The following is a 13,145-nucleotide window of genomic DNA, read 5'->3' as shown; positions in this document are numbered from 1 at the left end:
AAAATTATTTTAAATAATTTGATTATATTGGGATGTTTCAGGTCTTCAATATGCCCCCTTCTCAGAGAGCATGTGGTGGCTGGTGGAGTTATATTCATTTTTGAAATGATTATTATGGCAACTTCTTGGTCAGTGAAACTGTTGTGCCAGTTTCACAATGGAAAAACCATCATTCACAATGGAAAAACCATCATTCCCAATGGTTCTCAGGAAAGTATACTTTCCAATATGGGTCTCCTCCTCAGCACCCATGGCTGAGAGAGCCTGAAGCATGGTGGATTTATGCTGGGCGATAGACCTGGTGTCCCTAGGTAGACTTTTTAAGTGGGAAGGGGTGGTTACAAATTGGCCAAAATCACCAAAAACACAACTCTTCTGAAGTCTACCAGGTGGAATGATCTAAAAAACAATGAAATCAAATTGAAGGGGAGAAATGAACAAAATAAAATAAATAAAAAAGAAACTTAAAAGTAAACAGGAGTTAAAGAAGATTGTTAAAAAAATGAGCAACAGAAAATAAAAAAGCAAAAAGCAGAAAAAAGAATTAAAAAAAAAAAAAAGGAAAAATAAAACCTGAGGAAAAATGAGTAAATAAAAAATAAAAAAGGAAAAGAATAAATGAAAGAAAATAAGAAAAATGAGTAAGGAAAAAAATAAAGAATCCACAAGAACAAGATATAAAAAGCTAAGGTTAGTCCAAGTCCCACAGGTCACCAAAAACAGCTTCCTGGGTTCAGGGGCCAAGAACCTAAGATCCAGGGATACACAAAGGGGTTTGCAGTTCCATAACAATGGCTCCTTGTGAGATCATCACAAGAAATGGACCTATCCAGGCTGTGGATCCTCCACAGTGGTTTCTCTTCATTTTTTTGGTGTCTAAAACCCTCTACACTTTTAACAAAAATATTGAGATCTCAAAGAACTGTTTGTGTTTGTGTGGGTTATAGCTATCTATATTTACTTATTAGAAATTAAAACCTAGAATGCTTTAGTACCTTTTTCATTTCTAGTATGAAAGCCTGTAATAATATATGGTTTTGAAGGAACACATGATTATCTACAGTGAAAATATCCAATTATTTTTTCTACAAATTCTGCATGATTGCTCTCAAAATGGTGCCACAGTTTAAGTGGCATCATGGTTATATACATAATGCTTTCTTGCTTAAAGTACAGTAAGGTACATTATTAGCATCTATGAAGCAGAGAGAAAGAACACACATAATATTTTCATTTATTTACAGTTTTGTCCAGTTTCTTTGGAGTAGGTTTCATTCTTCCACAAGGCTGAGATCTCAGTGATATATGCTTTTTACTATCTTTAAATGTAAGGAGAGAAGCTGTGGGTTGAAAATGAAAGCCTTCTTTTAGCCAACAATCCATTGCGCTTCATGTTCCTTTTATTCACCAGGAGTGAAGAGGGCCAGGAGATTGACTTTGGCAACAATATCTCACAGAAAGGAAATGAGTAATTCCAATATGATTTTTAAAATGGTCTTTGAAGTATAATAAAGATACAGAAAAGTAAGTAAACCATCTGTGTACAGCTTAAGGACTTTTCACAAATTTAACTCCCCTAGTCATTCAGATCAAGACTCACCATTGCCAGCTACCCCAAATCCCTCCAGCTCCTCTCAGGTCATTTTCTCCACATGACAGCTAACATTGTCTTTGAACTGCATGGATGAGTTGTGCTTTATTCTGAACTTTACTTACATTCATGTGGTATTAAATATTTTGTGTCCTTTCTTCAAAATTTTCATGAGATTCATCTATATTGTTTACCTAGTTATCCCAAATTCTATAAAGTAACCCAGTGTGAGACTATAACACATATGCTTATTCATTTTACTGTGACTAGGAATTTGAGTAATTCCCACCTTTTGGATGTTAACTATAATGCTGCAATGACAGAAAGCAGACTACAGGTTATGAGTGGGTGGGGGAAGGGAGGAAGGGACAAAGAAACAAGATAAATGAAGTCAGAAAGATTCTGAAATATGAAAAATAAAGGTAAAAAATCTCAGTATGTTTTATTATTTAAGAAATGAAGGAAATAATATACTGATGCTAGAAAAATTTATTCTTAGTAGTACAGTTATTAATTTTCTGTGAAGGGTGGTGTTGCAAGAAAAAAAGTAAAAAAAAAAAAAGAGAATGGTGCTGCTCTAAACATTCTTATTCAGGTTTGTGATGAACATTCATGTGCTTTTCTTTTCAATATAAACTTATAAATGGAACTGCTGTCTTTTAGGTGTACATATATTTTTGTTTTAGTAGATAATGTAGTTTGTACCAATTCATAAACCCACCAACAGTTCATGAGAGTCTTGTTTCCATTCTCCACCTAGTATTGTCTGCTGTAACATTTTCTAAAGTTTTTTGTTTGAAATAATTTCAAACTTACAATACAGTTGCAAAAATATTACAAACCCTTACAAAGAATGTCAATCTTCTCATCTCACCACATACCCACATCCACTAACCCTAACACTTTGCCAAATTGGCCATGTCATTCTACCTGTCTATCTATTGATCATCATGTATCTATCCATCCATCTATCAATATTCTGAACATTTGAATGTAGGTTGTATACAACATGCTCCTTGGACACTTGATAATGCCATGTACATTTCCTAACAGAAAGGAAACTTAGTTATGTGACCACCTTATGTGCATTTGTTGAGTTCATCAAATTAACATTGAAATAACGTTTACAGTCTAAACTTCAATTTATTCATATGTCCTAATTATGTACTTTTGAGCCTTTCTCCTCCTTTAACAAGTCCTGTCATTTGTCTCTTTAGTTTCTCTTTCTTCTTTCTGTTTTCCTTTTAATTGTGGAATCATAAAGGCAATATAAACTTTCCCATTTTCACCACTCCCAAGCATATCATTCAGAAGGATTGATCACATTCACAATGTTGCAAGACTCTCACCACCCTCCACTCCTAAACCTTTCCTCTCTCTCCAAACAGAAACACCACACCCATTATGCATAAAATCTCCATTCCTTCTTTCTTACACCCCTGGAATCCTATATTCTAATTTGTTTCCATGAGCTTGCATGTTCTCAGTTTTTCCTTCGCAGTTATAATGGGGCTTAAATTTAAACTCCTAAATCTATTCAACTCTCATTTCCTTTGACAACAAAGTAATTCCAATTCTACACAAACTGTGTTCCTACAACCCTCTGTCCCATTTTACATAGTTGTCATAAATTACATGTTTGTATATTATAAAGCTCAAAACCACTGACTTTTCACTACATGTCATGCATTTGCCTTTTAGGACCTGTAAAAAAAAACAACCTGGAGTTGCAAACTAAAAATACAACAGAATTGGAATTTATGTTTACCCAAGTCATTACTCTTACTGGAGTTTTTATTTCTTTATGCAACTATTGTTCTCTACTCTCTGCCTACAGAATTCCCTATAAAATCTCTTGTAGGGATTGGTTGAGTGGTAATGAACATCCTTAGCTTTTTATCTAGAAATTTCCTGATCTTTCCCTCACTTTTGAAAGAGTTTTGCCAGATATAAAGTTCTTGGTTAGCATTTTTTTTTTTTGCTTTCACCACTTTAAATATATCATCTCACTGATTTTCTGCCTCCAGTGTTTCTATGAGAAATCAACACAATATTATTTACACTCCCTTGACAAATTGCTTCTCTCTTGAAGTTTACAGAATTATTTCTTTATCATTTTCAATTGACAGTTTGATTCTAATGTGCCACACTGTGAGTCTTTTTCCTTTATCTTGTTTGGGGTTCATTATGTATCTTGGCTATGTATATGAATGTCTTTTGTTAAATTTAGGAAGTTTTCAGCCATTTTCTTTAAACATTCTCTCCACATCTTTTTCCTTCTTGGACTCCCACAGTGTGTGTGTGTGTGTGTGTGTGTGTGTGTGTGTGTGTGTGTGTGTGTGTGTGTGTAGCAGTGGCCCACAGTTTCCTCAGGCTCTGTTCACTGTTCTTCAGTCTTCTTTTTACTCCTCAGACTGAATGATGTCAATTATTTTATCTTCAAATTCTCTGGTTCTTTCTTTTCCTAGCTCCAATCTGCTGTTTAATCCCTCCAAGGATTTTTTTTATTTCTGTTGCTGTGGTCTCTGGTTCAATTTTTTTCCTTTTAATAATTTCCATCTCTGTAATGATAGTCCCTTTGTGATCATCTATCATTTTCAAGATTTCCTTTAGTCCTCTGTCAATAACTTTCTTTTGTTTTTTGAGCCTATGTATGACCTTTTTTTAAACTATTAAATTCCTTCTCTGGTGTGTTTCAGGGCAAGTTCTCCTCATTGACTGTTTCTATTGCTATAAACTTTTCCTTTATATGGGCCAACCCCTCATGCTTCTTTTTATATTTTGCTATCTTTTGTTGAAACCTGGACATTTTGTTATTTTACTCTGCTGTTATTGGTATTTAGATTTTCTGTGGTGTTATCCTTAAGCTAGTAGCCAGCTAGTTTTATAGCAGAGGTTGCCTTGAAAGCCAGGAACAACAAAAAGGAAAGGAAAAAGAAAACATCTTTCTGAGTCTTTGCAGATTGAATTCTACCAGTGCTGTCCTTTGGTTTTTATCCAGACAATCAGCTTAGAGAAAAACATGAAGACAAAACCTAGGGGCCTCCCTGGTCCCTTCTGTGCGTGAGTTTTGTTTTGGGTATGAAGTTGTGGCTGCAGGAATTCCCTCATTCACAGGGATATGAATGTCCCCTCTTCCCTGGGAAACAGTTTCCTCATGCTACTTGGCACTGCACTCTATGTCCCACAGCCAGCAATTCCTTGCCTGAGGCAGCCACGACCTAACTGCTCTCCCAGAGCATTTGGCAGGAGTGCTCTCTAAGCTGTTTTCTACATGTGGGGAAGTTCCTTTCATGTTGATCCTCTGACAGGTGTCCTGGTTCAGTCCCTCAGGGCACTATGAGAGAGATTGGGACAGGCATATATGCTCCCATTACGTCCACAAGGGTTCCTCTGCTTCCTCCAGAACTGGGATCAGGGATCTGTACTGGGGACATGGACCAGCTCTGGACTGTGCTAGTGAACCTCTGGGGAGTGGTTTGCCTGTGCATCAGAGATGTTACCACTTTTTATTTCTCAGTAGTAAAATATGGGAACATACTCAGTGAAGGTTCTTGTGGCTTTAAGAAACAGAAACCAGTTCAATCTAACTTAAACAAGAAAGGAAAATGGACTACCTTGATAAAAGGGTGTGTCTCCTGGGGCACACAGAAATGCAGCTTGCTGTCCAAAGGACTTGAATCCTGGGAATTAGAAAGCTCTCAGGGATCCTGGCAGAATATTTCTTTCTCTCTTATAATAAACCACAGATACAGTTTCTAATCTCTGTTTATTTGCATAAGAAGCACCTTTTCTTTTTTCTACAGAAAATACCAGCTTTGTTTATAGAATTCTCTACACACTTGATGGCTGACAGATTTCCACCCCTACAAATATCCCTCTGAACAAGCAAATATTTCATATTGAAAATAACGTCTGTCCCAGTCTCAAATTTATGAGAGAGAGAGAATCTGATTAGGAAAATTTAGGACAACAGCCCAAACCTGGTTCAAACAACTATGAACCAGGAATCAGGCCCATGGATAAAATTATGACTTCCAGGGCCCTTTCCTATGGAGTATGAGGCAGTCAGTTCTCAGAGCTCTTTGGCCCACTTTCTGGGAGGTCATTTTCTATCTTACTTGGTCACATCCAAAGTGGGTGTTGGGGATAATCCCTTCCATTCCATTGGGATACCAAACTTTCCCAGACCACTTCCTGCCTTGTACTGGAGATGGGTCCCAGGCTTTTTAGACCAGGCTCATGTTTCTTTGGCAATGCTTCCAATTCTCTAAAAATATCCAGTCTTCTATCAGATTCCAGACACTTCTATGAGCCAACAACCATACCTAAAGTTTTCTTTGAGAAACTTCTATTGTACTTTTTTTTTGTCATTAGAGTTTGTGTATTTTATATCAGGTAGGAAGTAAATAGTGTGTGTGGACTGCTCCACTCTCCCAGCCCAAGGCCTCTTGACTCCAGACCTCAACCTCCATGGCTCTGTCTTTGAAGAAATTTTTCCTTCAGTTTGTTCCTTGTCTGTCTTCTCCACACTGTTCTGAAGGGGTTGAGCGTGTGCCCCAGAGATGGAAGGGAATCTGGGAGCTGCCCCGATGTTTGAGGGGGGGTGGGGCCGAGAAGGTGGTCTCCCCAATGTGTGGCTATGTTGGAGCACTCACCTAAGCATTTGGAGAGGAAACAGCTGCCAGAAAGGCCCTTAGGAAGGGTTAGACTCCTGCACTCTCAAGCCCCGAGGATGCAACGTTTTTCTGTAAATGACTCTCAGACTTTGAAATCTAATGGAGTTTGTCCTGCGGGTTTTAGGAACTATTTTGGTCCTGTTAACCCTGTTTTCCTTACTCTTTGTCCTTATGACAATGGGAATGTTTATCCTATGAATGTACCTCCTTTGTATATTGGAAGCATATAACTTGTTCTAAGTCCACAGATCCAAAGCTAAAGGAAAAGTATGCTTTAGGACTGACCACGCCTATATTTGATTTTGAAGGGATTTTGTACTTAACTATTGTTCCTGAAATGATCTAAGTTTCTGTGGTATTGTGAGATGAATGTATTTTGTATTTGGAAAGAATATGTTTTTCTGGGGTCCAGGGGGTGGAGTGTGCCGGTTTGAATGTATTATGTCCCCCAGAAAAAGCCATATTCTTTGATGCAATCTTGTGGGGCAGACAGAATAGTGGGGATTAAGTTGGAATGTTTGGATTAGGTTGTTTGCATGGAGATGCACCCCACCCAACTGTAGATGATAACTGATGGGATATTTCCATGGAGGTGTGGCCCCACCCATGCAGGGTGGGCCTTGATCAGTGGAGCCATATAAATGAGCTGGCTCAAAGAGAAGGAACTCAGTGCAGCTGTGAGTGACATTTTGAAGAGGAGCAAGCTTGCTAGAGAGGAAACGTCCTGGGAGAAAGCCATTTTGAAACCAGAACTTTGGAGCAGACGCCAGCCACATGCCTTCCCAGCTAACAGAGGTTTTCCGGACGCCATTGGCCATCCTCCAGTGAAGGTACCCGATTACTGATGTGTTACCTTGGACACTTTATGGCCTTAAGACTGTAGCTGTGTAGCCAAATAAACCCCCTTTTTATAAAAGCCAATCCATCTCTGGTGTTTTGCATTCTGCAGCATTAGCAAACTAGGACAATGCGTCATGTTGAAGTTAAGTTGGTATCAAAGAAAAAGAAGATTGTTATAGATTTAAGATGTTAAATTTAAGCCCCACAGTAAACACAAATAAATTATCAGAGAATATGACCATAGAGATGAAAAGTAGAGTAGGGGTTACAAGAAGTGGGGGAAGGGGCAATGGGGAGTTAAGAAATAAGTGTAGGGTTTCTCTTTGGGTTGAAGGAAAACTTCTAGAAATGGATGGTGGGAAGGTGATAGCATTGCAACATTCTAAATGTGATTAATCCCACTAATGGAATGCTGGGGGGGGGGTGGAATAGGAAGATTTAGGCTATATATATGTTTCCACAATTGAAAAAAAAGTCAGTCTAAATAGATGACAATTAAATGCCAAGGATGATCCTGGATGGGATCTGAGGATGGAGGACAGGAGGCTCAAAGGGACACAGATGGGACATAAGAAAAAAAAAGGAAATATAGAATGTAAGCTTTGTATCAATGTTGGATCTCTTGTATTTCTTAGCTGCGCTTAATGGGATTGCATAAAAGAATGTTCTTGTTCATGGGAATTGTATATGTGAATTATAGTGTTTGTTCAAGGGTGTGTGCAGCTAGCTCTCATATGTTCAGAGGACAGAGCAATAGATGATGGATGATAGGGAGGAAGGGAGGGTGGGAGAGAGAGAAGGAGGGAAAGAAAGAAATGGTGGTGTGACAGGATGTTAAAGGTGGTGGATCGGGGTATCAGGGGAGGGGGGTCGGGGTATGCTGGAGTTCTATGTATGGGGTTTGTACTATTTTTGCAACTGTTCCTGTAAGTTTGAATTTATTTCAAAATAAAATTTATTTTAAAAAAAAGGCACTATAAGAGATAAAAAAAAATTAACAATGAAAAAATATGCAGAGCCCCCTTGAGCAGCTGGTGGAGAATGCAGGGGTGTTGGGCTTCCCCACCTTGATGGTTGCTGATGTGCTCATAGACATAGGGGACTGGTGGTTTGATGGGCTGAGCCCTCTACCACAGGACTTGCCATTGGGAAGACTGTTGCTGCAAAGAAGAGGATAGGCCTGTCTATACTTGTGCCTAAGAGCCTCCTCCAGAATGCCTTTGTTGCTCAGATGTGGCCCTATCTCTCTAGCTAAGTCAACTTGACAGGTGAAATCACTGCCCTCCCCCCTACATGGGATCTGACACCCAGGGGAGTAAATCTCCCTTGCAATGTGGAATATGACTCCCAGGGAGGAATGTAGACCTGGCATCATGGGATGGGAACAACTTCTTGACCAAAAGGGGAACATGAAAGGAAATAAGCTTCAGTAGCAGAGAGATTCCAAAAGGACCCAAGAGGTCACTGTGGTGGGCACTCTAACACACAATACAGACAACCTTTTTATGTTCTAGTGAATTGGAGTAGCTAGCAGTAAATACCTGAAACTATCAAACTACAACCCAGAACCCATGAATCTTGAAGACAATTGTATAAAAATGCAGCTTATGAGGGGTGACAATGTGATTGGGAAAGCCATATGGACCACACACCCATTTGTCTAGTTTATGGATGGATGAGTAGAAAAATGGGGGAAGAAAAAAAAAGGCATACAGTGTTCTTTTTTACTTTAATTGTTCTTTTTCACTTTAATTTTTATTCTCATTATTTTTTGCGCGTGTGGTAATGAAAATGTCAAAAATTAATTTTGGTGATGAGTGCGCAACTATATAATGGTACTGTAAACAACTGAACGTACGCTTTGTTTTGTATGACTGCATGGTATGTGCACATATCTGAATAAAAATGAATTAAAAAAAAAAAGCTAAGAGTGTTCATCACCATAAGAACTGCCCTACAAGCAGTGCTAAAGGGAGCTTTTCAGACTAAAAGGAAAGTACACTAAACAGTGGTTTAAAACAGAAGAAAGAAAGGAAAAACTCTAATCATATGGGTAGGTTAAAACGCCACCACTTCAGAATATATAATGGTGCAACTGCTCTGGAAGGCAGTTTGGGACTTCCTCAGGAAGCTAAGTATAGATTTGTCTTATGATCCAGCAATCCCATTACTAGGTATACACTTGGAGGAACCGAAAGCTAGGGCATGAACAGATATTTGTAAACTGATGTTTATAGTGGCATTATTCACGATTGCCAAGAGATGAAAAAAGCCCAAATGTGCATCATTGGATGCGTGGATACACAAACTGTGGCATATACATACAGTGGAATATTCCACAGCTGTAAACACAATAAAGTCATGATGCTTGCAATAATATGTATGAACTTTGAGGACATTATGTTGAGTGAAATTAGCCAGAAACAAAAGGACAAATACTTCATTGTCCCACTGATATGAACTAGGTATAATGAGTAAACTCTGAGGATTCAAATTAAGAACACAGGTTATCAGGAAGTAGAAGGAGGATAGTGATTGGGCATTTGATGCTGAAGGAGTATAGTGTTCTAAAGCCCCAGAAATGGATAGCACAATACTAGGTAGTGACAGTACAATATTGCACGTATAATGAACAAAGCTGAGTGTGAGTATGGTTGAAGGAGGAATGCTAGGGGCATGTATGACAGCAGAAGGATAGACAGAGGCTAAAACTGGGACTGTAAAACTTAACAAAAACTAAAGTGGACAATCATGGTGATTAAACATAGAAATGCAAAAAGTTTTTACATGAGGGAGAACAAGTAAATGTCAACATTGCCAGGTGTTGAAAATGGGACGCTATATGGGAAAAATACAATCAATGGAAACTAGGGTCTACAGTTAACAATAATATTGTAATATTCTTCCATTAATTATAACAAAGGCAATAAACCAAAGCTAATGTCAACACAGGGAATATATGGGACAGGTATGGATTCTTTTTTTTTCTCCCTTTTTCCCCTCTTCTTTCTTTGCAGTAGAAATTAAAATGTTCTCATATAGAGTACCATGGTGAAAGCATAATCATGTGATTATACCAGGAGCTCTTTATCACTTAGGATAGGTTGCATAGTGTGTGAATAAATGCTACAAGTGCTGGAGAAGATGTGGAGAGAGAGATATCTATTCACTGTTGGTAGGGAAGTAGAATGGTGAAGCCCCTCTGGAGGGCAACGTGGTGGTTCCATAGGAGTCTCAGTACAGGGTTGCCATATGATCCTGCAAACCCATTATTTGGTACATGCTGGGAAGAACTGAAAGCAGGGACATGAACAGGCATTTACCCATCGGTGCTTATGGTAGCAATATTCATTGTGGGGGGATAAGGGACATAGAGTGATTTGGGTGTTCTTTTTAATTTTTTTTCTTTACTTTGGAGTAATGAAAATGTCCTAAAATTGATTGTGGTGATGAGTGTACAATTACATGTTGATACTGTAAGCCACTGATTGTATACTTTGGATGGATTATATGTTGTGTGAATACACCTCAGTAAATTGGCACTTAACAAAAAACACCACAACTACTGAATAGAATTTTTGCAACATTACTCTGCTTCTTTCAGGCCCTATCTATAATTAAATGTGTAAAATTAATGATAAATTTTTGGTTTCAGATATACAGCATGTAAAGACGTAATTTGTAAAAACTGAAACAAAAAGGTAGGGGAGAAAGGGGTATAGTAACAGTGTATGTGTGTGTGCTATTAAAATGAAGTTTGTATCATATCAAACATTTTTGTTACAGATATATACTAAATATAGCCTGCTGGAAATCACAAGAAAATACATGACAAATATATACAGAAAAACAATGAAAGAACTCTGTGCCAGTTTGAATGCATTATGTCCCCCAAAACACCATTATCTTTGGTGCAGTCTTGTGTGGGCAGACATATTAGTGTTGATGAGATCTGCAATTCTTTGATTGTTCCATGGAGATGAGACCACACAACTGTAGGTGATAACTCTGATTGGATAATTTCCATGGTGGTGTGGCCCCGCTCATTCAGCATGGGCCTTGATTAGTTTACTGGAGCACTATATAAGCTCAGACAGAAGGAGCTCACTGCTGTAGCTTAGACCGACATTTTGAAGATGATCATTGAAAGCAGATGCAGACATTTTGGAGAATGCTTCTGCCAAGAGGGACAACTTGAAGAATGCACAAGAGTTGAGAGAGGAGCTGCAGATTACACAGACATTTTGGAGACAGCCTTTGAAAGCAGACTTTTGCTCTGGAGAAGCTAAGAGGGGACAAACACCCCCAAGAACAACTAAGAGTGACATTTTTGAGGAGCTGCAGCCTAGAGAGGAACATCCTGGGAGAAAGCCATTTTGAAACCAGAACTCTGGAGCAGATGCCAGCCGCATGCTTTTACAGCTAACAGAGGTTTTCTGGACAACATTGGCCATCCTTCAGTGAAGGTACCCCTTTACCTTGGATACTTTATGGCCTTAAGACTGTAACTTTGTAGCCAAATAAACCCCCTTCATAAAAGCCTATCCATTTCTTGTGTTTTGCATTCTGGCAGTATTAGCAAACTGGAACAGGCTCCAAATGGCACAAAACAAAAAATCAAATAAATACGAAAGAAGACATTAAGGAAAGAATTGAGGGGGAAAACATATGACTTACAAACAGCAAACAGCAAAATGGCAGTTTAAGGTTCTGCATTATCAGTAGTTACTTTCAATGTATATGGATTAAATGTGCCAGTCAAAAGGCAGAGATTGGCAAAATGGAAGAAAAAGCATGACCTAAGTAAATGGTATTTACAAGACACCTTAAATCGAAAGGCACAAGTAGGTCAAAGGTGAAAGGTGGCAGAAAAATATAACATGCAAACAGCAACAAAAAGAGAGATGGAGTAGTTATACTATTATCAGATTAAAACTGTTTATGAGGATAGAAAATACTCGGGAGTTGGAGATAAGAGAATAGAGTTTGACAGCCTTAGATTGTAAGCAAAAGAAATCAAGGTCAAGATCTGGAAGCAAGAAGAAAATGCTAACATTACCTTATGATGCTGATAAGGTTTACATTCTCCAATGCAAGTTTTGTGGCCTAGTCTTTTGAGGACCATTGTCTGTTCAGGAAGATTGGATTAAGCACATAAAGCAACATGTTGTAAACGCTAATCTTCCGTGGAATGGAGCTGGCATGGTGGAAGTCATGTCACTAACTTAAAAGCTGGCCTCCATTACAAAGACTTCATTTTCTCTACTAATGGCAGAAGCAGCTTCATAGAACAAGGAAACCTTTCAAATAGCAAATTTGAATTGGATGTAAACTTGAATTTCTTTGTCTTTTTTTTAAAGCCACATTAAATTATCCATTTATAAATACTAAAGCAGGAAAATGGGGAGAAATTGAATTATAGTGACATCAGAGCAAACTGAGTACTTAAAACAGTAAGTAGTCTATGTGTTTTATATATGGTAGAAGATGTGTTTTTAAGGTTTACTAAATTTTGTTGGTTAACTGTTCACTCAAAAGATCGTTACATGTAAGCAGCCATTTATAAACTGTTGCACATGGGTGCTTACAGACAGACAATTGGAAAATTATGTTTTCTGCAGTGTTATCAGAATCAAGGCTCTGTTTATTCCCAAGACTTGCAGAGAAAAATGAGATATTGTATCTGTATGTATTTAGTGTTTTGTATAATACCAGGAAGTCCTAACTAAATTTACTCAATTTAGGGCCTTAAATATCATGTACTTCATAGTTTGGGACTGTTCACTCAAATAGGGCAAGGAGTACTATCTATCTAGATGTGTAGGTATTTTTGTTTTTAAATCACATGAAACTTTTTTTTAATACTAAAAAGAGGATTTGTTTAAACAAATATTTCTAAAAGAAATATGTACATAGTCCTGGAAATTATTTGTGGTAAGGAAATATTCTTTGCCCCAGTAACATTTCTCAGACAATAAAGTATTGCATGCATGCTACCTCCTACTTTGTCAACAAAAATGCTATTACCCTTTACA

The 13,145-nt window shown here is 38.0% G+C and overlaps 1 pseudogene; it reads left to right on the top strand.

The window, feature by feature from the left end:
* The first annotated feature begins 9,738 nt into the window (after positions 1-9,738).
* On the top strand, positions 9,739-12,399 carry LOC119524512 (annotated as a pseudogene).
* Positions 12,400-13,145: the final 746 nt, after the last annotated feature.

The sequence above is a fragment of the Choloepus didactylus genome (assembly GCF_015220235.1).
Source record: "Choloepus didactylus isolate mChoDid1 chromosome 11 unlocalized genomic scaffold, mChoDid1.pri SUPER_11_unloc2, whole genome shotgun sequence".
NCBI classification, from domain to species: Eukaryota; Metazoa; Chordata; class Mammalia; order Pilosa; family Megalonychidae; genus Choloepus; species Choloepus didactylus.
Note: the sequence above shows the minus strand (reverse complement) of the source record. Positions and strands in the feature narration are given on the sequence as shown.